This window comes from Polypterus senegalus, chromosome 2 (genome assembly GCF_016835505.1).
Source record: "Polypterus senegalus isolate Bchr_013 chromosome 2, ASM1683550v1, whole genome shotgun sequence".
In the NCBI taxonomy this organism is placed as follows: domain Eukaryota; kingdom Metazoa; phylum Chordata; class Cladistia; order Polypteriformes; family Polypteridae; genus Polypterus; species Polypterus senegalus.
This window is the reverse complement of record NC_053155.1, coordinates 190618318-190644273: the sequence shown is the minus strand read 5'-3', so window position 1 is coordinate 190644273 and position 25956 is coordinate 190618318. Positions and strand designations below refer to the sequence as shown.

General features: G+C 39.2%; 1 protein-coding gene and 1 pseudogene across 6 annotated transcripts in view; one reads left to right on the top strand and one right to left on the bottom strand.

The window, feature by feature from the left end:
- The window catches only part of sytl5 (synaptotagmin-like 5), a 356011-nt gene that overhangs the window by 246152 nt on the left and 83903 nt on the right, over nucleotides 1-25956 (bottom strand). The window contains exon 3 of one of the 6 annotated variants that reach the window (XM_039745076.1): nucleotides 17170-17362. The exons of the other annotated variants lie outside the window; for them this stretch is intronic. The gene's annotated coding sequence lies outside the window, so the exon portion shown is untranslated. The remainder of the gene's footprint in view (nucleotides 1-17169; nucleotides 17363-25956) is intronic. 6 annotated transcript variants of the gene reach the window in all.
- LOC120524445 overlaps nucleotides 2537-25956 on the top strand; it is a 74958-nt pseudogene continuing 51538 nt past the window's right edge.

Here is a 25956-nt window from a genome sequence, read left to right as displayed (position 1 = left end):
GCAATCACCACAGGCCAGTGGCTGTGTAACCCTGTGCCAAACTATTCTGTTATATTAGGGGCACAGTAAAAGCTCCATCTAAGAGTTTGGTGCACAAGTAAGGAAAAAAATGGCCTTTCAAAAATACTCTTAAACACCACGAATATGAAAAATAGCACACAGTGGTTTTGTACCATACTAAGTGGAAATGTTTCACAAGTTGGCAATGCAGTTAACTGTATTGGGGCATTCCACTGTCTAATAACTTAATGAAGTGTCTAGTTTTTTAATTCTCTTGTCTAAGGATTTAAGTAAAACACAATCAATATATGATGAATGACTAACGTGCTTCTCAGAGAGATTTGTTGCCAGAGGTACAGTATATTTGAATGAATGTTGAAGATCAATATCTTACAGTGCATGCATCTGAAGGAGATGTCATTCTTGATATACAGTATGTTTCAAATGGAATGACAAAAAAAAATATCTTGTATATTGCATGTCTCAAGGGAATTCATAATAAAATGCAAACAAATGGACAGGATCAGATAATGGGAATTTGGAATATTTACAATGCTGCTACAAGAATCCCTCAGCAACAAATGTGTCCATAGCACAAATAAATTATTTTTACAAGGATCAAATCATTAATCTTGGTGGAAAGTCTGATATAATGTGGCACATACAGAGAGAAATACATGCAAATAAGACAGTGTAATGATGCTTGCAACAATAATTGCAATAAGCCATTCCACAATGGGTGCACTGGAGGTTCTTGTGACAAACAATTACAGAACCCATGTCAACATTTTTTTCCAATCAATTGAGAGGTGAAATCCTTCATGGATCATTGATTAAATGACTGAAAAAATGCAGAGAAGAGATCTTATTCAAAGCATCCATTAGGACAGCTGTGTATGGACTGATTTCAGATGCAAAATACCTACTGCATTATGAACTAGAATCAGGTCACTTGAGAGTGAAGACTAGACAGTGGGAATATACAGAAAATGTTCTTCAATGGCATACTGCCACAACAGCCACATAAAAGTGAGAGGTACCAATAACTGTGAAAGCTAGTTAGTTCTGCTCTTACTTATAGACATTTTGAAAATACTCTATTTGGCAGAAAACCAGCTTGATGACAATGAATGCTAACAAAAATGCAATTTTTTTGCAACTGCCTCCAATTTTTGAGGCAGTAAATTGAATCTTTGCTGTTGACCTCAAATCATTGTTTACTCACTTGACAGTTGATCGGTACACCAGGTTTAAAATAATTTAGAAAATTGCATTTTGGTACAACTTTTTATTGATTTGGTATATAAACACATGTCTAAAATACATTTTCATTTAAAAGCTAAATTTGGCACTTATTTGCATGTGTAACTTAAAAGTTTTATGTCTCTTTATTGTTACAGTTAGGTCATAAAAATGGTACTTGATGCTCACTTTTCAGATTTTTGGTTTGGCTTTATAACATATTTAGACATTTCAATTATCAACAATGTAGCATTGTAAACACCTAATGGAACAATTATGACTTGAGTTCATTCCACCTGGACTGTAACCTTCACTTGATCATTATACTAAAATACATTTTTCTGCTTATAAGATTGTAATTTTTTCATATATGTTTTTGTCCCGGGTATGATGTTAAACTGCATCCAGCCCTCAGGTAGTCCTCCAACTTGCAGGGAAATCTTGGGGGTTGGTGGCAGGATTGGCACTCCAGCCACTGTAAAACAGCTCTAAAACAGCAGACAAAACTACTTTCTACTTTTCATGGGAGTGACTCTACTTTATGGTTGGCTGCTTGTATTATGGAGAGAATGGAGGAAAGCCCTTGGGAGCTTCACCCCGGTAAGGGTCAAAACTGCCAGAAAGCCAATGGAGTTATGCTTGACTAGGATCAGAATTGGTGTGGTGCTGAGATGTCACCTGCTGCATGGGAGCACTGAGGTTCCAATTTGAGGCCGCTCACCCAGTAGACACGTGGAATGTCTTGCCACTTCAGCATGATCATCACCTTTCTCTGCTGTCAGAGAAGCTTCGTAAACTCCGTATTTCAGTGGTGGTACTCTCTTAGGTAAGCAGAACTGGAACTGGCCAGATCTCTGTAGGTGCATTGTCTGTTGTCTCAGTGTATGCTCCAACAGCTGTGAGTGATGTCTCAGTGAGGGAGACATTTTATTTGCAACTTCGCTCAGTGGTTGATGGGTGCCCACAAGGTGACAAACTCTGGTCATGGGTGACTTCAATACAACCACTGGCATCCCATGGGTCTATGGTGACCGTGGTGAAAGTGGCTCCATGTTCCTTGACTTTGCAAAAGGTCAGAGGCTGTGGTTTGAGCTCCCTAAGCCTCATCATTGGACTTGGTACTCTAATACTGGTGGTGTGGTGAAGAAGATTGATCACTTCCTCATGGGCAGTGGCTGGAGGCTCCTACAGAACTACAGAGTCTACAAAAGAGCCCAGTGTGTGAATTCTGAAGCAGGCTTGTAGCTACTCTGAGGATCCAGCTTAGGTCCAGTATGCTAGCACCTACAGTAGAATGAGGCCAGACCTGGCTAGACTCCAAGATCATGCTGTTTCTAATGAGTTTGAATGCAGTGTGTCTGAGGAAATTGCAGACTTAGGTGGGATTGCTGATGCAAATGTGATATGGGAGACCTTTTGTGACAAAACCCTGAAGGTTGCAGAGGGTTCTGTTAGTGTTACTAGTGTTCCCAGAAGGAGGGATTTAATCTCACAGGGCACCCTGAATATTATCGAGAGGAGATGCAGGGCACGGCTTGATGGCAGCTCCAGTCTGTACCGGCAATGGAAAAGGATCGTTGCGAGGGCTCTGAGGGCAGATGCATATGTGTTTGTTAGAGGTATCTGTGAGCAAGTGACACACCATCTATGGTCTAGTGACCCACGTCCTTCTTACAGAGGAATCAAACCATTACATACATCCAAATCTGTTCCTCAGAAAGACACAGTCAGGGCAGGTGATGAAACGGTTCTTATGGATGACGCTGCAATTGTGACTCACTGGGCTGGCTACTTTGAGCAGATGTTTAAAGCTGATTCTCCGGCTAGAACATTTAACATCTCTGGGTCTACGGTTCTTGAGACTAATCCTCCAATTAGCTATTGCACAGGTGGTGAACCAGCTGAGGGTAGGGAAGGCGGCAGGCAACTCTGTCCTCCTTACATTGCAAGCAATTATTGCTTTCATTTGGGAAACAGGTGTCAACCCAAATGACTGTAAAACAGAACTTGTCGTCCCTACCTGGAAAGGGATCGGTGATCACCTGGATTACGGCAACTACAGGGGGATAACACTGCTTTTGATGCCGGGTAAGGTTCTTGCTAAGACCATCCTCAATAGGATCCATGATCACTTGCTCACCTACCAGTGACCGAAGCAGTCTGGCTTTACACCTAAGAAATCTACCATTGACCGCATCCTGGCACTGATAGTTCTCATGGAGCACAAATTCGATTATCAGCAGAGTTTCTTTGCAGCCTTTATTGATTTTTGTAAAGCGTTCAACTCAGTTGATCAAGCTGCCCTGTGGAACATCCTGAGACTTCACTGGATCTTATGGCCAGTCTGTACACTGGCACTGTGAGTGCTATGCAGAGCCGAGGTAGAACCTCTGCATTTTTCCCCAGGCGATTCTGGGGTTTGTTAGGGGTGTGTTCTTTCTCCTGTTGGGCAGGGTCGTGGTGTTCAGCGGCTGTGGGGCATTCGTTGGTGAAGAATAATTCACTTATCTTGACATTGCCTGATAATGCTGTTGTCTTTGTGGAGTCAATGGAGGCTCTGAGAGACTGAGCAAGGAGTCTAAGTGTCTGAGCTTGTGAGAGTTCTGGATAAAAAACAAGAAGCATGTCTTTAATGACCTCTTGGGCACAGCCAACGGGAAGTGTGTCTGTCCATGAAGAGAATGTCTATTTTGTCGAGAGGTTTACTCACCTCAGCAGCAACATTCATATCTCTGGTGACTCTTTCTATGAAGTCAGTAAACAGATTGGGAGAGCATGTGAGGTCATGAGGTCGCTGGAAAGGGGTGTGTGGTGCTCCTAATATCTTTGTTACAGGACAGGGCCCGAGACTTTAGAGTACTGGTGCTTCCTGTTTTGCTATATGGTTGTGAGACATGGACGCTATCCTGTGACCTGAAACGAAGGCTGGACTCCTTCTGCACTGTGTCTCTTTGGGAATTCTTAGGTACTGCTGGTTTGACTTTGTGTCGATTGAGCGGTTGTTCACGGTGTCCCAAATGAGGCACATTACCTGAATTGAAAGGGAGCGTCAGTTAAGGCACTATGGCCTGTGGCACGATTTCCTGAAGGTGATCCAGCTCACGGGATCCTCATTGTTCAGGATCCAAGCGGCTGGACCAGGTCAAAAGGGACACCCACAAAACACCCGGCTCAAGCAAATACGTAGATGGTCATTTCCAGAGGGTGGGACTGGACTGCGTGTCTGCCTGCGTGTCTTGCCAACCAAAGCCTTGAGTTGTTTCGCAGTGTGTTGAATACAGTAACGTGCTGTACCAGTGCATGCTCCCCACCCTGACCTGACTAACCTCTGAATGTTCATGTGAAAACAGTATAAAAAACAAAAATAGTGATACTCTTCATTATTCGTTTTCATTGACTGTGAAAGCATTGAGCTTTAGCTCAATTCTTAAAATGAAAATTTAATGAAGTAGGGTGGCTGTCTGTATTGGATTTGTTCTTTGTATACCTAATATATTACTGGCATAATTACATTTGGTTCTCATTCAATTTGCCTGTGAATTTCCCATGATTGCTTTCTTCACTTGATACAAGTATCTAGACCCTGCTTATATGCAGTTTCTACAAATTATGATGCTGGTGTGCTGTCAAACTCAATTTATAAATTTAAGTAAACAAAAGTTCAGTTTAATGTAGTGTGCTAATGCTTCATGTTATATAATCAAATCCTGCTTTTTCCTAGTTATCAGGGTCGTCTGTAAAATATTTATTAAAATATGGAAGCAGACACCAAGGCAGGGATACTGAAGAATCTGACTCATGGCTCTCCTACAATGACCCAAGGGTGTCTGTTGAGTTTGAAGAATCTCTTAGTAATGGGTTCAATATGTATGGCATGAAAAGAAGAGTTACTAAAGAAATGTTGAAAATCAAGTTCAATTTATAATTATTTGCTTTAAAATTAAAAAATAATAAAACATGTATCATTACTATTGTTCTTGAGATTCCAACCTAAAAAGCACATCTCATGTCTCCAGGGCCATACCACATTTCTAATAACCACTATAAGCTGTAGCTTGTGATAGATAGAATTTATAACTTTATACTATGTCATTTTCATTTAAATATTAAGACAGTGTCCAAGGATTCAGCATCAAATCTACTTTGGATTATGAATCAGTGCATAATTTCAGTACTTTATTTATCTTGTATTATACTAAACAAAAAAAAGGAAAAAAAACAAGGTAAAATGCTAATGTTTGTCACATTCCAATTAGTACTTCTGTAATTCAATTAATTTTCAAGTCTGCCCGAGTGATAACATTTCTCAGATTGCAGCATCTGAGCTAATTAAATGACACGTCTTTACAAGTGCTTTAACACTCTGAGCCCATTACCAAGAGATTTTATAAACTCAAAGGAGGAGGACTTGGCAGCTGTTTAAAGTTAAAATGCATGAAGAATATTTTATTTTGAAGTAATATTACTTCTGTTGACAAACATTAATCAGATTAATTTGTTTTCATATTAGGATTAATATTAACTGTTCTAAATTTTCTAAATACACAGTCTTCCGATTAATGAACTTGGTGATTATAGGCTTCATTGCTTACATTAATCTTTATGTCAAAGAAGAGTGATAGCCATTACACTTGACCACTCTGGCTTTTCTAAAACTGTTATATGTAAAGTAATTATAAATAAAATAGTTATAGGGAAGGAAAAAGGATGGAGAAAAGTAACAAAAAAGCACAACATAGCAAACATATGCCTCTCCTTCTTATTTCTCTAACCTTGCATGTTGATAATATAACAACACTTTTCTTCCTATCTCCCCATGTATCACTTTCCAATAATACTGGACTCCTGGTCATCCATGCTACTGCCCTTACCTCACCTCTGCTCCTCTCCTGAGGACTTGAAGGCCCTTTTAAACTTATTCCGTGGAGTACTTCCCGAACCATTCCACTCTACCAGGAAGCACCTCCAGGTCATCTGTCCCTCAGGTAGTAAGACAATCACTTCTCTCCCCATAGTCTCTGCGGGAACTTTAAATACTGAATCAGAGGGACTGGAGCACCTTTAGAGTTTGCTACCCCTGAACACCTTTCTGGATGAGACTATCTGTTTCTCTGTGTTTGCCCGTTTTCCTTTACAATACACATGTATGAAAAAGTAAGTACACAATATAGAATCTATTAAACAGTATTTACATATAAAGGTGATACAATAAAACTCATGCCACAATTACATTTTGTAGTCCACTATATTATTTAAATAAACATAAATACAAATGCCTCTATTGTTGAGGCGGCTGACCGGAGTTGTGGCCGTAAGGTGGTCGGTGCCTGTCGTGGCGACAATCCCTGAACACGTTGGTGGACACCTGCAGTCAGGGATGCCGTCAAGCTGAAGGAGTCCTACAGGACCCTTTTGTCCTGTGGGACTCTGAAGGCAGCTGATAGGTACCGGCAGGCCAAGTGGAATGCAGCTTCGGTGGTTACTGAGGCAAAAACTTGGGAGGAGTTTGGGGAGGTCATGGAGAACGACTTTCGGACGGCTTCGAGGAGATTCTGGTCCACCATTCGGCGTCTCAGGAGGAGGAAGCAGTGCACTGTCAACACTGTATATAGTGGGGATAGTGCGCTGCTGACCTCGACTTGGGACGTTGTGGGTCGGTGGGGGGAATACTTGGAAGACCTCCTCAATCCTATTAACATGCCTTCCAATGAGGAAGCAGAGCCTGGGGACTCGGAGGTGGGCTCCCCGATCTCTGGGACTGAGGTCACCGACGTGGTCAAAAAACTCCTTGGTGGCAGGACTCCGGGGGTGGATGAGATACGCCTGGAGTTCCTCAAGGCTCTGGATGTTGTGGAACTGTCTTGGTTGACATGTCTCTGCAACATGGACATCAGGAACAGTACCTCTTGATTGGCAAACTGGGGTGGTGGTCCCCCTCTTTAAGAAGGTGGACCAGAGGGTGTGTTCCAACTAAAAAGGGATCACACTCCTCAGCCTCCCTGAAAAAGTCTATTCGGGGGTCCTGGAGAGGAGGGTCTGTCAGACAGTCGAACCTCGGATTCAGGAGGAACAGTGTGGTTTTCATCCTGGTTGCAGAACAGTGGACCAGCTCTACACCCTTAGCAGAGTCCTGGAGGGTGCATGGGAATTTGCCCAAACAGTCTACATGTGTTTTGTGGACTTGGAAAAAGCATTTGACATGTGTCCCTCGGGGAATCCTGTGGGGGGTACTCCGAGAGTATGGGGTACCTGACCCCCAATAAGGGCTGTTCGGTCCCTGTACGATTAGTGTCAGAGCTTGGTCCACGTTGCCGGCAGTAAGTCAAACCCATTTCCAGTGAAAGCTAGACTGCCAGGGCTGCCCTTTGTCATTGATTCTGTTCATAACTTTTATGGACAGAATTTCTAGGCGCCGCCAGGGCGTTGAGGGGGTCCGGTTTGGTGGACTCAGGATTGTGTCACTGATTTTTGCAGAGGATGTTGTCCTGTTTGCTTCTTCAGGCCGTGACCTTCAGCTCTCTCTGGATCGATTTGCAGTTGAGTGTGAAGCAGCTGGGATGGGAATCATCACCCCCAAATCTGAGACCATGGTCCTCAGCTGGAAAAGGGTGGAGTGCCCTCTCAAGGTTGGGAGTGAGATCCTGCCCCAAGTGGAGGAGTTCAAGTATCTCGGGGTCTTGTTGGAGCTTGAGATCGACAGGTGGATCAATGAGGCATCCGCAGTGATACGGGCTTTGCATCGGTCTGTCTTGGTGAAAAAGGAGCTGAGCCATAAGGCAATGTTCTCAATTTACCGGTCGATCTACGTTCCTACCCTCACCTATGGTCATGAGCTGTGGGTAGTGACCGAAACGAGATCGCGAATACAAGCGGCTGAAATGAGTTTCCTCTGCAGGGTGTCTGGGCTTTCCCTTAAAGATAGGGTGAGAAGCTCAGTCATCCGGGAGGGGCTCAGAGTAGAGCCAGTGCTCCTCCACATCGAGAGGAGTCAGAAGAGGTGGCTCGGGCATCTGATCAGAATGCCTCCTGGACGCCTCCCTGTTGAGGTGTTCCGGGCAAGTCTAACCGGGAGGAGGCCCCGGGGAAGACCCAGGACACGCTGGAGGAACTATGTCTATCGGCTGGCCTGGGAACGCCTCGGGATTCCCCTGGAAGATCTAGAAGAAATGGTCAGGGAGAGGGAAGTCTGGGTAACTCTGTGCTCAAGCTGCTGCCCCCGCGACTCAATCTCAGATAAGCGGAAGAGGATGGATGGATGGATGGATGGATAAATACAAATTTCATATATATATATATATATAAATAAAAGTACTCCCCTACACTTACCACTACCTTAAATAACTAAAATTTGAATCAGATGCACTAGATGAGGTGCAAATTATTGGAACATCACTAGAGAGGTTCATGGAAGAATCTGTCTTGTTTAAACCTCTCACATTTAGTTTGGTTTGCTCTTTCTTATTGAAGTGTGTATTATCAACATGCCTAGGCTGAAAGACCTCTCTGAAGCCTTCAGAAGAAAGGTTAAAGATGCATGTAAGGCTACTAAGGTACTGAAAAAGACCTCCAAACACTTGGAGATCAACCATTCCACTGTGCAGAAGATCATAAACAAGTAGAGAACACTTCAAACAACTGCTAATGTGTCTAGGTCAGGCCATCCCAGCAACTTCAGGCCATAAGCAGAGCTGAAAGTGGACCTTGCAACATGACAATGGCTGAAAAGAAAGAAATGGAAGGTTCTGGAATGACCAAGTCAAAGCCCTTTATCTGAATCCCATCAAGATGTAGTGAGGAGGAACTGAAACAGACTGTGCTCACATGACACAAATATCAGGTGTCACACAACTGAAATAATTTTGCACAGTGGAGTAGAAAAAAACTTGTCCTAGTCAATTTCAGAGACTGATAGACAGTTATAGGAAATGCCTACTAGAGGTCATTTCTGCCATACAGGGTTATGAGAGCTATTAGACACAATGGTGTACTTACTTTGTCCACAGACAGAAATGAAATATCTGTTCATTTTCATTGAAAAGTCAATTTATATATATATTTTTTTTATTTAAAAGGTTAAATTAGAAAGCAAACTCACTCAGAATATCAAAAAATATGTTTGTAAAGGACTGGGCATAATCCAGGGCTCAGGTGGTAGAAGGGGATGTGGACAAAACTAATGAGGACAACAATTTTAATATGTTTTTCTCCTTCTGCCTACTTCTTCCAGTGATCAGTCCTTTCACACAATATCTACTGTATCAAAAATTCCTATAACATCAACTGGAATAGCCAGTGGTGAATCCACTCTGACCATTAGTGGGGGCTGTCCATAACTGAAGACCAAGTAAGGAGATAATTAAGTAAGCTACCCTGTATACACATTAAAGGCTGTGAGACCAGATGGAGCCAGTCCTCAAGTTTTTAAGACATGTGCTGACCAGCTTTGTAGTATCCTCTGTCAGCTGTTTAGTCCCTAAGACTCCAGAAAGTGATGTTACTTTGGAAAACACCTTGCATTATTTGTGTTCCAAAGAAGGCAGAGGCCTCTTCACCTAATAACTACAGGCCAGGGACACTTAATTCTCACATCATGAAGACCTTTAAAGGAAGGTCCCGGACTACATGATTCCTCTTGTGGTAGATTACTTTGATCAAGGTTTGCTTATTGGACAAAGATTGGAGCAATGAGAGGATTATGTCTTTCAATTTCTCTAGTGCCTTCAACTGGCCATCCCGTTTAGGGGTAAGTAGGTAGATGAGCCTATAGCATTTTGAATAATGAGCTATCTATCGGGCAGACCACAATTTGTGAGACTCAAGGGGTGTGTTTCTTATATGGATACGATAAACACTGGAGCACAAGGAACAGTCCTGTCTCCTTTTCCCTTTACTCTATACAACTCAGACTATAAATATAACACCAAGTCATGTCATTGGTAGAAATTTTCAGATGAATCTGCACTTATGGGGTGTATTGATGGAGAACTTTGTTTCTTGGTGCAGAAACAATTGTCTGCAACCTAACATCTGCAAAACCATGTAACTAGTTATTGACATTTTATGCACCAAGCAGCCTCTATGTCCAGTCACTACTGAAGGAGTGGATGTACTGAAGGTGGTGTACTCCTACAAATACTTTGTGGTCTGCAACTATTTTTTTATTTACTTCCCTTTTAATTATTCTGGTGTGTTTTCAGACAATTGTGTATGTGTGTTTGTGTCCATTGTGCCAGACGGCTAGGGACCCTACCCAGCCGGGACGCCTGGACGGTCCATGAGAAGAACGATACCTCCCCTGGGCCACAAGAGGGCAGCCGCCCAGGTCTGCTTGGGGGCCCACTGGAATGGAGCTGGGAAGCTCATCCCTATGGGAGGACGTGACCACTGCCAGGGGGCACCCGGACGGTTATGGAACCTTGGATGGCAGCACTTCTGCCACACCAGAAAGTGCTGCCGGAGGAAATCCCAGGGGCACCTGGAATGCTCCCGGGTCCTCTCCTGACACTTCCACCACACCAGGAAGTGTCGTCAGACGGAGCACCTGGAGCCCATCCAGGTCATTATAAAAGGGGCCACCTCCCTCCAGTAGACGAGCTGGAGTTGGGAGGAAGGAGACAGAGCTTGTGAGGAGGGGAGTGGAGATCAGAGGAAGAGAGAAAGAAAAAGAAACAAAGAAAGAGAGACAGTTGTTGGTGACAAGGCACTGTGGTGCTGTCAAGAGAATAAAAGTGTGTGTTTTGGACATTCTGGTGTCTGTCTGCCTGTGTCTGGGAGCGGGCTTTCCACACCATATTTATTTATCTACCTATTTATTTATTTATTTATTTAATGAGCTACTATAAAAAGTCAAATTTCCACCTTGGGAACAATTAATGTTCTATCTACCTTTATATAAAGTGTGACAGTAGGGGTCGCTGTTGCCCCGTGAAACCCGCAGACAACACGTCCAGATACCAGGTAAAAGTATCAGAAGTAATTTTAATTTCTTCTATATTGTGCACAAAGCACCTCCACAATATTCAATAATCCACAATAAATCAATAATACACAATAATGAATCCTCCTCTCTACCCAGCAGCTCTGTCACACTCTCTCCCAACTCTGGCTCAGCTTGTTGGGTTTCCCACAGTCCTTTTATAGTCCTTGACCCGGAAGTGCTTCTGTCCTTCAGTCCATGTGTTTCCATAGCACTTCCAGGTCAGATGAAAACGCTTCTTTTTCTTCAGCCCGGAAGTACTTCATTTCTTCCATCCCTGTGACTAGGGAGTACTTCTGGGCTATAATAGAAACACTCATGCCTCCCTGCAGCATCCCCTGGCAGCCCCTACGGTATCCAGCAGGGCTCCGATGCCGAACTCTATTGTCCATGATGCCCTGCGGGAATTCAGGGCACCACCATGTTGCAGGGAGGACTCCATCTAGCGGCCTGGGGGTGCTGGCCAGGATAAACTGCCGGACATCTTTTACAAAAGATACCTTTTAAATAAAAATCTTGTCTACTGTTAAGTAGCTCATATTCACAAGATTCTCTGTTCCTAGACAAAACCAGGACAGAGGATGAGCTCATGAGAAGAGTAATTCCTCAGAGAACACAACAGGGACTTCAGCCAAAAGAACAGAAGTTCTGGGAAACTGAGGTCTGGAAATTACATTCACCATTCCAGGTAAAAATCCTATCCCTTATAGTCCTTAGCACCTGGCTCCTTCATGTAAATGCTCATACCTCAGGATCAAAGGCTTTCTCAGAGCCTACTCCTGGTATCCACATAAGCTTCACTGAAGTCCAGAGCTGCAATATCTCTCAGGTTAGAGTGGCACTATCTTTCACCTTCTTGAACCAAGAAGGCTTGGCAGCTAGGTAAATTGAGAAAGCCACGGATAAAGACAGGAAAGATTTTAGAAATGTGGGTAACAGGGATTGTGATGAGGGTTAAAACAGAGATATAGCTTGCTCATGTAGACAATGATCAACCAGATGAGGCAGGCCTGCCTTATTCTTCTAGTTTTGTGCATGTGTTTACTTTGCCCTTGCACTTAAATACACATATAAACATACTCACATGTAACGTATATACCAGATATGTAAACTCAGTTACAGCACAGGCATACAGTGCATGTCAATATATTTTATTTAGTTAATGGATCTTCTAATTACTGATTATATTATGGCAGTTGTTCACTACAATAGTCTCTCTAAAACATTGGGAAACCTTGGTAAGGCTGACTGGAGAGAAAAACACAGATAGGAAGCCATTTCATTTGAAACTGCTAATTTAATAAATCTAGGTCATGGACATTTCTGCATATATGCCTCTCCTGCAGATAATATCCTTTACAAAGACAGTTTCTTGATAAGAAAGAGTAAATCTTTTTACTAGGAATTGTCATTAAATCTAATTAATTCTTCCAGGAGATACTATTAGGATTCATTCTCTAAGATGTAATTCCATTTCCAAGCTATTTATATTATTATCATTGTACTAGGATGGAGTCTACCTGGGATTAAGTCATCTTGCCGTTTAAAATGCTGCACTCTGTTCCAGCAATTTTGTTATACAGAGCACTGCAGCACAGCTCCTTCACAGCAGCATCTTAAATAGGTTACAACAACAACAACATTCATTTAATATAGGACATTTTCATACAGCTGCGATGGGCTGGCGCCCTGCCTGGGGTTTGTTTCCTGCCTTGCGACCTGTGTTGGCTGGGATTGGCTCCAGCAGACCCCCGTGACCCTGTAGTTAGGATATAGCGGGTTGGATAATGGATGGATGGATTTTCATACAACAGTGTAGCTTAAAGTGCTTTACAGGATAATAAAGAGAAAGTTATAATATCAGAAAAACAATTAAGATTAGGCAATATTATTAAAGAATAAGTAACAAAAAACAAAGTTAAGATGGCTGGGAGAACTGGAAAAAAAAAAAACCTCAGGCTGTAGAAAACAAAAAAAATATTTGCAGGAGTTCCAAGGACAGCCTCCTCTGGACATTCTACCTAACATAAAAGTTTCCAAATCAGTCCTCTTTGTTTTCATGCTTCACATAATGAAGTTATTCTTCTGGACAGATGAGACACCAACTTTCATTCAGGTTAATGGATGAATGAGTAAAATACACCTGGACTTTGTATTTTTACAATAAGGGAGAGATGCAAGTTGAAATAATTTTCTGAACGTTACAATATTTTTTTATAAGGTAAAACAACTGAAAACATCATAATGGTACTCATATTCTATGCGATTGTTTAGAATTTTATACCTTGCTTACATTACACTTGGACTGGCATTGCCATTCATGCAGCAAATACCCTTTCTCTGTGCTGTTAGGAATTGCATTCCTAATTGTTCTTAAAAGCTATATTTGACCCTAGTGAGTGAGTATTCATGCTATGGTGCTTTGTTCAGGAGTTGTTCTTTCCTGTGTTCATTGCTTGCTGGGATAAGCTCCAGCTGCCCCATAACCTTATCCTACATTAAGTGTGTTTAGAAGATTGATGGATGGATGGATGTTTTGTTTTGTTCTGTTTTATCTTGAGCTTCTGGTCTTATCTGAATATTAAAGTGAGCTAAGGCCAAACGCAATTTTGCTAGGGAGAGAATTAGAATTTATAACAAACAAAAAAAACTTTCCAAATTAGGACCAAATTTTGTTATATGCTGTTACAATTTGTATATTTTTAGTCAGCACTTCAAATTTGATGAATAGATAATGTTTAGGTGTATATTAAGATTGAATTTCTCCTGAGACATTTTAGCTAGAACAACTTTGATATCCTACTAGCACGGGAATTATCTTTTGTGTTAATTTACCTCAATTATTCTAAATTACAATATGCCAATGTCTATCATATCAGAAAGAGTTAATGTTGCGTATAAAAAAACAGGTTTCCTAAAACTGTTACCTAATATAAGGACAAAGTGGTTGAAATGAGATTCTTAGGGATTTCTGGGCTCACTGTCTATGACAATACAGAAGATCTGAGTATAGAAGCAGTGCTTGTCTGGATCAAAAGAGACCAGTTGTGTAGACAAGGCATCAAATGACAAGGTCCTGTGGGAATCTCCAACAGTGAATGCAGTAGATATGGACTATGGTGAGGACACCTGGAGTTGTCCAATGATGCACTGGAAGGATTATATTTCTCAGATGGCATGGGAGTCTACAGACTTGCACTTTAGGCAGGGATGACCAGTTCATTCTGTTATACCACTGCAGTCCACCACTGCTGGAGATTTTCTTTTCCTTTCCTCCATTGTCAACAGGCCATTAATTAATCAATGGACACATATCGTTTGCTTTAATTTATGTTTGTCAGTTTCTATTTTGTTTTCTGTGTGTTTAAACAAATCTGTGTCATTATGTAGAATAATTCAGTATCTAGTAATTTGAAAAATCTATACTTGAAATTTACCTGAGAAGTTATCACAGCTCTCTGTGTCTATACTCTTTGAAGAGCACTATATAAAAATAAAATAAATTGCATTTATAAAAATATTCATTGCATGTATATCTCGAATTGTGTAAATTAAAATGACCAGCATGTCTAGCAAGGATCCCTGTGAGAATTTTACATTATTACTAAAAAGGGAGCCTCTTTGCAGAGTATTGTATGGTTTTTCCACTTCCACCTTAAATATCATAATTCAGTCCTTCTCCAGAAGACATTGTTATCAGTTAAACACCTCCATATCTGAGATGTATGTCTCAGCTGTATGTACCACAGTGCACATTTGCCAGGTTGTGATGCACCTGTCTATCTCTTACAGGACAAAAGTCTTCTCCTACTCTGTCTAAAACAAGGTTTCTTAAACTTGTTTTTCTCATGACCTAATCTTGTCCATCTTAGTGTCCATGAGACCCAGTCCATGATGACCATCAAAGTATGGCCCCCTAGGAGATTCGCTCCCAACAGTTATAATCCCCTTGGAAAATCGTCAAGTCATTTTCCCCCAATCCCTTTTTAATGGTATGTGTACATTTATTTTAAACTGATCCCTTATATTCATTATTGTTCTACTTTTGCAGGGATGGGACCACCTCTAGGATCAGACCATTACACATGCAGGAATCACTTAAGTTGATTAAAGAATACAGAGAGGTTGCAACAGTCTTGTTGCCATATCATTAGCTAGCTTTGTTGCCATGCTTCTGGCCCCTACTTTCTTAGTACACATAGCACTGTGACTAAATTCCTAGTTACTGTTTTGTTATGGTGAATTCACTTTTAACGATGGCTTAGTTTTTTTTGATTGTGATTGGATAATTAATTTATAATTGTTGACATTTTCTTTCTGTCTTCAATACATTTTATTAACTTTCATTTTTTATATTTTATTTATTTAGTTACACTTTAGTTATTTCTCTTTTATTTTTTGTTGTTTACATCTTGTTTTTGGAATACTTTAGTCCATTGGTTTTTTTAAATTTAATATTAATAGTAGTGGTATTGTCTCATGTACAGAGTACAGTAAAATTCTTACTTGTCTGCCTGACCAATATTTCCATGATGAACAAGAATATTCTATTTCACTTAATGCATTATTTGGGAGGATCTTTTAGTTATCATGTAGGGTATTAGCTTTCTGTTTGGGAAACTAGCCAACCCGCGGCGTACCATACGCCACATAATCAGGCCAGTTTTTTAATGATTTTTTAGCACAGGGAGAAAATGAACATTTGAAAAATCGGTAATGTAATAAATCAGCAAGAAAAGCAACATTGTAACAATGCCCGGAAAGAACCAACACACAATCGTCCGTGACTGAAAACTGGCAGAACGCCATCACTCATGTGCCCACCTCCAACTCATCACTTGAGTTGTTGTCGTCTTTGCACAGTCCACATGCACCTGTGACTCACATAAACTTTCCGTGTTCCTGCAGGAGCATCTAAGAAGATGCACGTTTGTCGCGGATGCGAATTGCTGTATGTAGCGCATAAAACAGTTTGCTATGGTGCACGCAGTTGTGCGTCATAACCGAAAACTCGGTTTTTAAAGACTGCTTACTTCATTGTGTTTTAACCTCAGTTGTAAAGGATTGTTTTAAGGATCCCATGAGATACCCCTCGCAAACCGTTTTACACGCCGCATATGGCGATTCACCTCCGGCGTGGCTCCTTCCTGCGTGCGCCATAGGTGTCTTACTTGTTGGCGGCTTAGTGAATCCACACCCCTTCCGTGTGCTTTCCATGGTTGTCTTGCCTTAGTGAATTATATATATAAATCATAACAATAGCCTTGTGTAAATTTAGTTGTTAGCTGTTTTGTAGCTACATGATGGAATATTTTTTCCTTTATCAAAACAGTGTGTTCATGAAATTCAACAAAATGAGCCTTTCAGAACTTTCAGATAGTAAAGATCTATACGGTATTTATTAATAAGAACTAAATAAGGCTAACTTAAGTCTTGTTTAGCTATAAAATGAACAATTACTATTTTTTATCTAAGAAAAAGGGTAAAAATAAATCACAATATCTGGCTCAGAAGAGGCAATACCAAAGGTTTTGTGAAGAAATGATGAAAAGCATTCCCGGCTATAGAAACAAAGCTCCACTGCCTTTGTTACAGTTTTAAGATGAAAGATTCCAGACTGGGAAGTTCAGCAGGCTGAAACTGTGAGAGGATTTCCGTGCCTCTAGCAAAGCTTAAAGCTACACACAAACGAAAGACTTTGTCATATGGGATTTTCAGCTTCTGTTAATTTAAAGCAGAGTCCTCAAACACCATTGATCTTCTTGTTTAACTCTGCCGAGGCAATGGTCACAGACATAATAAAAACCTTCTGTGGCACAGGTGGATGGAATAAAGGCTTGTGCCTAACACCGCTGTTCAAATGTGCAACTTTTACAGGAAGACAACTGCTGTTTTACGCAAGCATTAGTAATTTAATCAATTTTGTTGCTTTCATATCAAGATATACTTACATTATCCACCAACGTCAATTAAATGAACAGAGGTCCTTCTTGTAGCAATTATGTATTGCCAATTAGAAGCAGTGGGAGCTGGGATGAGACTTCGACCATAGCAATATGACAATAGACTAACAGCAAGCAGAATCCATCAATCAATCCACTTTATTAATAGTGCAAAATCACCATGCAGCATGATCCCCAAACACTGTACAAATTAGATTAAATAAATTAATAATAAATTAGAGCAAATAAAAACAGAAATTAAAACAACATCAATGCTGAAGGAATAATAACTAATAAAATTTAAAATAAAGATGAAGATTACTAAGATGAAAAAATGCTGCTTTAGTAATAGCCTTGATATAAGACTGGAGTGTGAAACTATTATCAAAAATTACTCCAAGATTTTTAACAGTTAAACTTTCATAGACAGAACAGCCATCAATATTAACACTCAAGCTCTAAAAGAAATGTCCATATTTGGATGGTCTAACAACCAATAATTCTATTTTATCAACATTTAAGAGGAGAAAGTTCATACTCATCCATTTTTTAATTTCTGACAGACATGCCTCTAAATTTAGCAGTTGGGAAAGGTCATTTGGCTTTACAGATATATATAGCTCTATATCATCAGCATAACAATAAAAATGAACATGATATTTACAAATAATGTCACCAAGGGGATGCTTACATATGGAAAAAATCATAGGGACAAAAATTGATCCACACACAGAAAACAGGAAACATTATTCATTTAACACAACATTCAGGCAAAGATTGACCAATAGATCCAGAATATTGGAGAAGTTTGACTCAAAATGCATGCAATGGAAAGGGGCGAGGCTGGTTGTAAATGCATGAATTATGAAATAAAATAGCAGCCTGGTAGATCACAACTTTTAAAAGACAAATAGCCAAGGTTGCACTGGTGAAGTGGCTCTAAAACCACAGGCAAAGGAAACCTTTGAAATGTGGAAGAGAGTGATGGACCGGCATTGGTTGTATTGGGGCCTGTGCAATACTCTTCATGTGTCATGTACAGGGCACAATAATATTTCTGATCACAAATGTTTCTTAACTTTGCTTCTTACTTCTGACCAAATTATTTCAAACTCTATCAATTTCCTGACAATAAATTATTTTTTTTTGCATTAATGAGCCTACTTTCCAACTTATGATCCATCTATGTCCTTAATAATAATTCATTACATTTATATAGCGCTATAAAGCGCAGATAAAGATCTGTGAAAGGTGGTGTGGGGCTACCCAAGCTTGTGGCCATGTGACATTATATGTGTGACCAGTCCCACAGGGTCATGAGAACATTAGACACACCTAAGTAGGATGGTCCTGCTAACATGGTCATGGTAGCAGGAACTATACGTAGTTTTACTTGCACATCTACAGGTCTAATGACATTGGCAAGAGACTACCAAATAACCATATCAGCTTTTAAACAGAAAAGCATGAGCTGTCATGTAGTAAGTAAACCAGTTATGCGATTCCTACACTACTGTACATATAAAGTCTAGTGCGTTTAAGTGAGGCGAGTATTTACAAATACTGAAAGGCAATCCAATTGGAATAAAGGAACGCATTTTTAAGAGTTTTATGAAATACAAGAAAATATTTCTTCTTAGGATTGCGGACAGTTTATCTGGCCTTTTCTTATTGCTTTGTTTTACTGTGCACATATTTGAGACTTTGCAGTTTTTTTAAGCCTCAATTTCAAGGTTTTATGTTGCATTTTACGGAGATACCTCTAATACAGGGGTGAAATGTTGGTACAAATATTTAATTGAACCAACACTGTTTCCCCATACAAGTAAGCTGCAAAGAGATGCCCTGCTACTAAGTGGGACAAATGCATCATCAGCATGTTTGTTGGATTGCCGCTGACGGACGGCCTTATATGGGCAGGCACTCAATTATGTGGGAGGCGTGATGATGAGGGACACAACTCCACCTCACACGGCGACCGAGCTGCAGGCTATGGCTGAATATACAGTATGTACGTAAGTAGGTTCCAGTTATGACCGTTACGTGTAGAATTTCGAAATGAAACCTGCCTAACTTTTGTAAGTAAGCTGTAAGGAATGAGCCTGCCAAATTTCAGCTTTCTACCTACACGGGAAGTTGGAGAATTAGTGATGAGTGAGTGAGTCAGTCAGTCAGTCAGTGAGGGCTTTGCCTTTTACTTTTCTTGTTACCAATCTCTGGTATTTGTGTGTCCATGTTATTATTTGAGGAATGCAGTGTGTTTCTCTTTTACAACTTGTCTAGTGAAAGATGTAATGCTTTAGCGTCACTATCATTCGAATAGGAAGGTGAGAAATTATTAATGTTATGTTCTTTTCCTTTTGTTTATGTTACAAGTGTCCACCATCTACGAGGTGCTGGGTTAGCATGCAGCACACATTTTTTTTGAGGCAATCGTTCAAGTTTGCTTTGCATTTAAGTACATGTACAACACCATTCTAATTTCTTTTGTCCATCTGATGCACTTGTAAAGGACACAGCTTCCACCACTGAGACCAATGTGTAACAAGTTTTACTTTTATGTTCTGATGTACATGACAGTATTTCTTGCAACTTTAACAAGATTTCTGTAATCATCTGTACAACTGATACAGAGTTCTGTTTTTTCATTGTGAAGATTATTTTCTTTTCTTTTGTTTATACTGGTATTTATCATTTTATAAATGTAAACTTGTAATTGTTGTAATAATTATAACATAAAATATAATATAAAGGTTGTCAGTCATTATCCAACCTGCTATATCCAAACACAGGGTCAAGGGGGTCTGCTGGAGCCAATCCCATCCAGCACAGGGTGCAAGGAAAGGAACAAATCCTGGGCAGGGCGCAAGCCTACCACAGGGTGCACACACACACACACACACCCACCCACCCACCCACAGACCAAGCACACACTAGGGACAATTTCAGGATCGCCAATGCACCTAACCTGCATGTCTTTGGACTGTGGGAGGAAACCGGAGCACCCGGAGGAAACCTACGCATACACAGGGAGAACATGCAAACTCCACGCAGGGAGGACCCGGGAAGCGGGCGCTACCATTGCGCCACCATGCCGCCCAATATAAAGGTGGTAATAATTGTAATTTGTAATAATCCCTCATGATGTGGAATGGTTCAGTCACTGCTTCACTGGATAGCTTACCAGGCTGGTAGAATAAAAAAACCCATAGCGAGTTGTTGAGAAGGAGATTGGAGAGAAATATTTTTTTTCAAGGGAAGCTATTTATAACATGGACTGTTTTATTTGGAATATTAAACTGTCAAGACATTGATTGTACTTTTTAACCAAACACTTATGACCTGGCTTAGAAAGTCCTTTTTGGCTGATAAACTTTATTTTTTTGTTTTGCCAGTAAATATTAAAGGGAGTACAATGGTGTGAATTATATTTTTTTGAAAATACTGTAATGTTGACATTTCTATTCTTGTCTTTTGAAGTTGTAAGCAGGTTTTGGTTATATTTTGCTTCATTTATGGATTCTTTTTCCTTTTTGAAGAAAAAAACAATACCTTTAGATGTTATTTAAATCTGTGACTGTGATGCACCTGTTTTGGCACTTCTTCTGATAACACACTCATCTTTTAAAAACATACTATCCAGAACTAGTGCCTGCATTGGACCCTGTGATCCATCTGGTTATGTTTACTACGGTGATTATGGAACCTTTTCTCCCTCTCTCCTGACAACAAATACTTCATGATCTGAAGCACATCTCCTTATGTCTGCAGAACAATAGCCCTATAACACTTCAATATGGATTGCATATTAAGTACTATTTAAAAGCAGCAGTTGCATAATTATTGATATTCAAACAGCCCACTGCACCAGACCAGGTGGGCAGCAGTAATTAAACTCTTAGAATAATTAAAATACTGTCAGTACATCCCTGTGGCACAATTAAGGCAAAGGAAGAATCAAAGTGTTTAAGAAAAGAGTACAAAATGTTCAATCACAGTCAGTTCACACTGTTAAATCTAGTGTACTTTGTTATCAATTGTAAAGATGTATTTTCACGGATTTCTTTTAACGTAGCTGAGTGATAAATAATTGCTCGATTCTGCAAGCTGTGAAGTCAATACTAACAATGTCACAAAGCATTACTCAGATAATTCCTGATTTTTTTGGTTACAAAATATATATTATTGATTCTTTATGGAAGAATCAATGGTAGATAATAAATACTAGTAAATGTAATTGTACATTCCTCATGACCACACTACAAAATCTTTACACAATATATTACCTATTGATTATAACTATGGTAGTTTCTTAAATGTACACAACGATAAAAACAAAACATCAATATGTCATCACTATAAGACTCCAGGCTGAAAATACTCCTTTTGGTCTCTGGTCTCTTATGGACATCTGAGATGGAACTGCATTAGCAGTGGTGTTATTTTTCCTTTTTTTTAAAAAAAAAAAACAAGATATCCTATATTTACTCAACCAGAGGGGTTTCATTACAGCATATACAAGTATATACAGTTTAAGCATGACTGGCAGAAAAAGGGCTCAGAAAGAAACAAAAAAACCAGCTAAAGCTTCGTCTAAGTTTAAACATGAATCGAATGCCTCAAAATCTAGTAGCTTCTTTGTATGCTTCATGGGATTACAATCAAAGATTAATCCGATGTCACTTCTCAGACTGACACAAGAGATTATATTTGAAAAAAACGTATTCATATTTTCCCTGATTTTCCACCTTCAACAGCTGTTAAACGCAACGCATTTTACAGCATTAAACAGCGTCTACGCAAAGCTGAAGTCAGATACAGCCTCTTCTATCCTGCTAAACTGAGAGTGGATATTCAAGGCAAGTTTTACCTTTTTATTTCTCTGGAAGAAGCAGAAAAAGAGCTAAAAAACAGATCCTGACACTTGTCAATTGTGAATCACATTGTGTCCTGGCAAGGCAAATAAGACTTTACTTGCAATTTACCTACCTATTTGCAGTGAGACGTTTGTCATAATTACAAATTTTATTATACATATTTCCTTTCCTGCTACTTTAACATTTTAATTACAAATATAATTAGAATTGTATATTATATATGTATGTATGTATGTATGTATGTACAAGACTGTTTAAGATCATATTCTAGGCTAATCGTGCTGTACTGTACTGTACTGCGAATAAATAGATCTACTTTATTCTTTCTACACTGGTGCTTGGGGGGCTTGTTTTGTTCTGGATTTGCTCTGTCTCTAGCCATGTCAGAGGCCAGAGACTTTGTGAAGTGTATTCTAGCCTCACTTGGGGAGGCAAGATGGGGGGACAGGTGGTTTGAGTGAGGAGAGAAAAACAGTAAGTTATTTCTGATCTATCCTTTTCATCTCCACAATTGTAGGTGCCAACAAAACAATAGGCTTCATAGCCATAACTCCTTGAAATATTGGAAATTAAGGTTAAAGCTATCATATGTAATAATGTACAACCTTAATTTAAGATTATAAAATGACAACAAAAGATCAGAAGCAATGCCACTATGACCAAACAGATAACGTTTGTGAGCTGGAATATCAAAGGACTCAATCATGAACTAAAGAGGAAGAAACTATTCTCTCAACTAACAGGTCTAAATGCAAAAGATAATATTTTTACAGGAGATTCACTTAATCAAACAAGGATCAGTTTCGGTTGTAGTGAGACTGGACTGGCCAAATATTCCACTCCAGCTATACAAAGAAAACTAGAGGTGTGAGGATCTTAATTCAGATAACAATTTTATTTGTAGTACCAGATGTAGTATCAGACCCTTAATGGCAATATGTGATGGTTATGGGTAATTTATTTAATTTTAAAGTAATTATGATAAATATCTATGCACCCAATGTGGATGACAGAGACTTCCTCCAAAACGTATTTGCATCCATTCCTATCTTGAACATTCACAAAATTATAATGGCCGGAGACTTTGTGTTTTAAAACCAGACCTGGATAGGTCTTCAGTTACAGGGGTAATAACATCTAACACTGCAAAAATAATCATACAGTTAACAGTATATTCCTTTTTCCTAACAGTACATCATCGTTACTCAATAATTGATTATTTCTTTATAGATAACAATTTATTGCCCACGATCAAATCTTGCAAATACAACGCTATTTTTATCTCTATCCATGCCCCTATGATAATAGAGTTCACATCACTATGCCCCACATACTCATCTCGTAGCTGGCATCTTAACCCCCTGTCATTAGCTGACGAGAACTGTACAGAATTTATATCTAAGCAAACTGATTTTATTTTAAAGACAAATGCATCCTCTGAGGTTTCTACAGGAATACTCTACGAAACACCGAAGACATTTTTAAGAGACCAGATTATCTCATATCTTTACATCAAAAATAAATTGGAAACCAAGAAGGTCTCAGACTTAATCAGTGAAATTACCAGAATAGATCAAGAACATGCCAGGTCTCCAAATGATGCACTTTATAGGAAAAGACAGGTTTTGCACTCAGAACTCAACATCTTGACACCAAAATTTTTTGTTGAATAGAATTACCTGTTCATCACTTTGCATAAATTTGAGTTTGGCCCGAACATACGCATATGGATCAAACTGTTGTATATCAGTCCAGGAGCGTCAGTTTGTATTAACAACATTATTTCAGACTACTTCAAACTAGAACACTGTACTAGACAAGGATGTCCCTTGTCGCCACTGCTATTTACAGTTGTCATTTAGTCAGTGGTTGTTCACTTTCAAAAAGCATCAGAGATAAAGAGCTTTTCAGAGAAGGCCTTGAACAGAAAATATTATATGCAGATGACATACTGTAGTACTGTATATATCAGACTCACAAAGTTCTGTGCCTACAGCCCTAAATGTACTAGCAGAATTTCAAAAGATATCTGGACTCAAAATTAATTTGAACAAAAGTGTGCTTTTTCCATTGAATTCTCTAGCAAACAACACTAGATTAGACACCTTCCCTTTAATCATTGCAGATCAGTTTAAAAGCCTGGGGGTCAACATCACATGTAAATATAAAGCTCTTTTACAACTAAATGTTGCTGTTTGCATGGACAAAATTAAACAAAATGTGCATAGATGGTCTACCCTCCATCTTACTTTAGTAGGAAGAAATAACATTGTCAAGATGAATATCCTCCCTAAGCTTCTGTTGCTATTTTAAAACATCCACATATAAAGTAACAAATCTTATTTTCAGAAATTAGATTCAATCATAACCTAATTTATTTGGAATTCAAAAAATCCATGCATTTAAAAGATGCCCTACAACAACCTAAATCAGAAGGCAGCATGACTCTACATAATTTTCAATTTTATTACTGGGCGGAAAACATACAAGCTATGAAAACCTGGACATTGACACAAATAGATGAACACACACTAGCTTAGTCTGCAATAGAAATTAAATTATGAAGTACTTTATGTTCCTTGCTTTGTATACCAGTAAATACAAGGTATCGTCAATATACTAACAACCCAATTGTCCTTTATTCACTCAGAATATGGAACCTTTGTAAGAAGCACTTCAAGTTACAGAATATTTTACCGGTGGCACCTCTACATGATAACCACTTCTTTCCACCCTTTCGAACATGCACAGTTTTTAATGCTTGGAAAACGAATGGGATTAAATCATTTAAGATCTGTTTATAAATAATGTCTTTGCATCCTATGAACAATTACTCTGCAAATTTAGTCTCCCATCAACACAATTTTTTCCAGAATCTCCAAACTAGAAACTTTGCTAAACAAAATCTGCCCAATTTTCCATACCTCCCACCTATTTCTATTCCAGAAGAGATATTTCAGTCTTGGGGACTCAGGCAGCATTTCAATAATATATAAAAACATTTTAAAGTCACTTCCTTTTAAAGATCCCGGAGTACAGTGGGAAAAGGATCTCTTACTCAACATTTCAGAAATGGAGTGGAAGACAACCACACACAGAATTCACCCTATGTACATATGTGCAAAGCATTCAATGATTAAAAATAAAATCTTTAATCAAGCACATCTATCTTACTTAAAATTGTCCAAAATGTTTCAAGGGCAAGATCCAACCTGCAAACGTAGCAATTGAGCTCCACCTTCACTAGGCCACATGTTTTGGGTATGCACTAAATTAGCATCATTCTATTAGACAGCCAAGGTGTCACAATCACTCCTAACCCATTAACATCTGTGTTTGGTGTACTCCCCGATGGACGTAAAGTGGAGAAGGACAAACGAACTGTAATTACCATTACTTCACAACTATCATGTAGATTTGTCTTGCTCAACTGGAACTATACTATTTGAAGTTGTAAAAAATCTAATTCTTACTTACAGTATCTGTTCAAAACATTTTAAAAGCCTGGCAGGACCAAATTAATAATATTTTAGAATAAGCACTTATACTGGGGGGAAAAGATTCCTTTCTCTCTTTAATACTTTCAAAATGTTTTCTGGCTATTGGCCTTTCTTTCTTTCTTTCTTTCTTTCTCATGGGAGGGGCTTAATTTGAATTTAGTTTTGTTTAGTTTGACTTGATTGTATGGAATGTTATATACTTTTAATAAATTCAATAAAAGATAAAAAAAAAATGAAAATACTTTGTTGGAATCCTATTAGTTATGCAGCTTTAAATGCAGTCATAGCTTTAACCACCAAGAGACAGGGCTATTTAAGTGGCACTTTGTTGGGTACATAAAAACATCAAACAAAAAGCTTATTGTTTACTATTCAGATAAAAATGCTTCTAAATTATAACTCATCAGAAATTTAAAGAA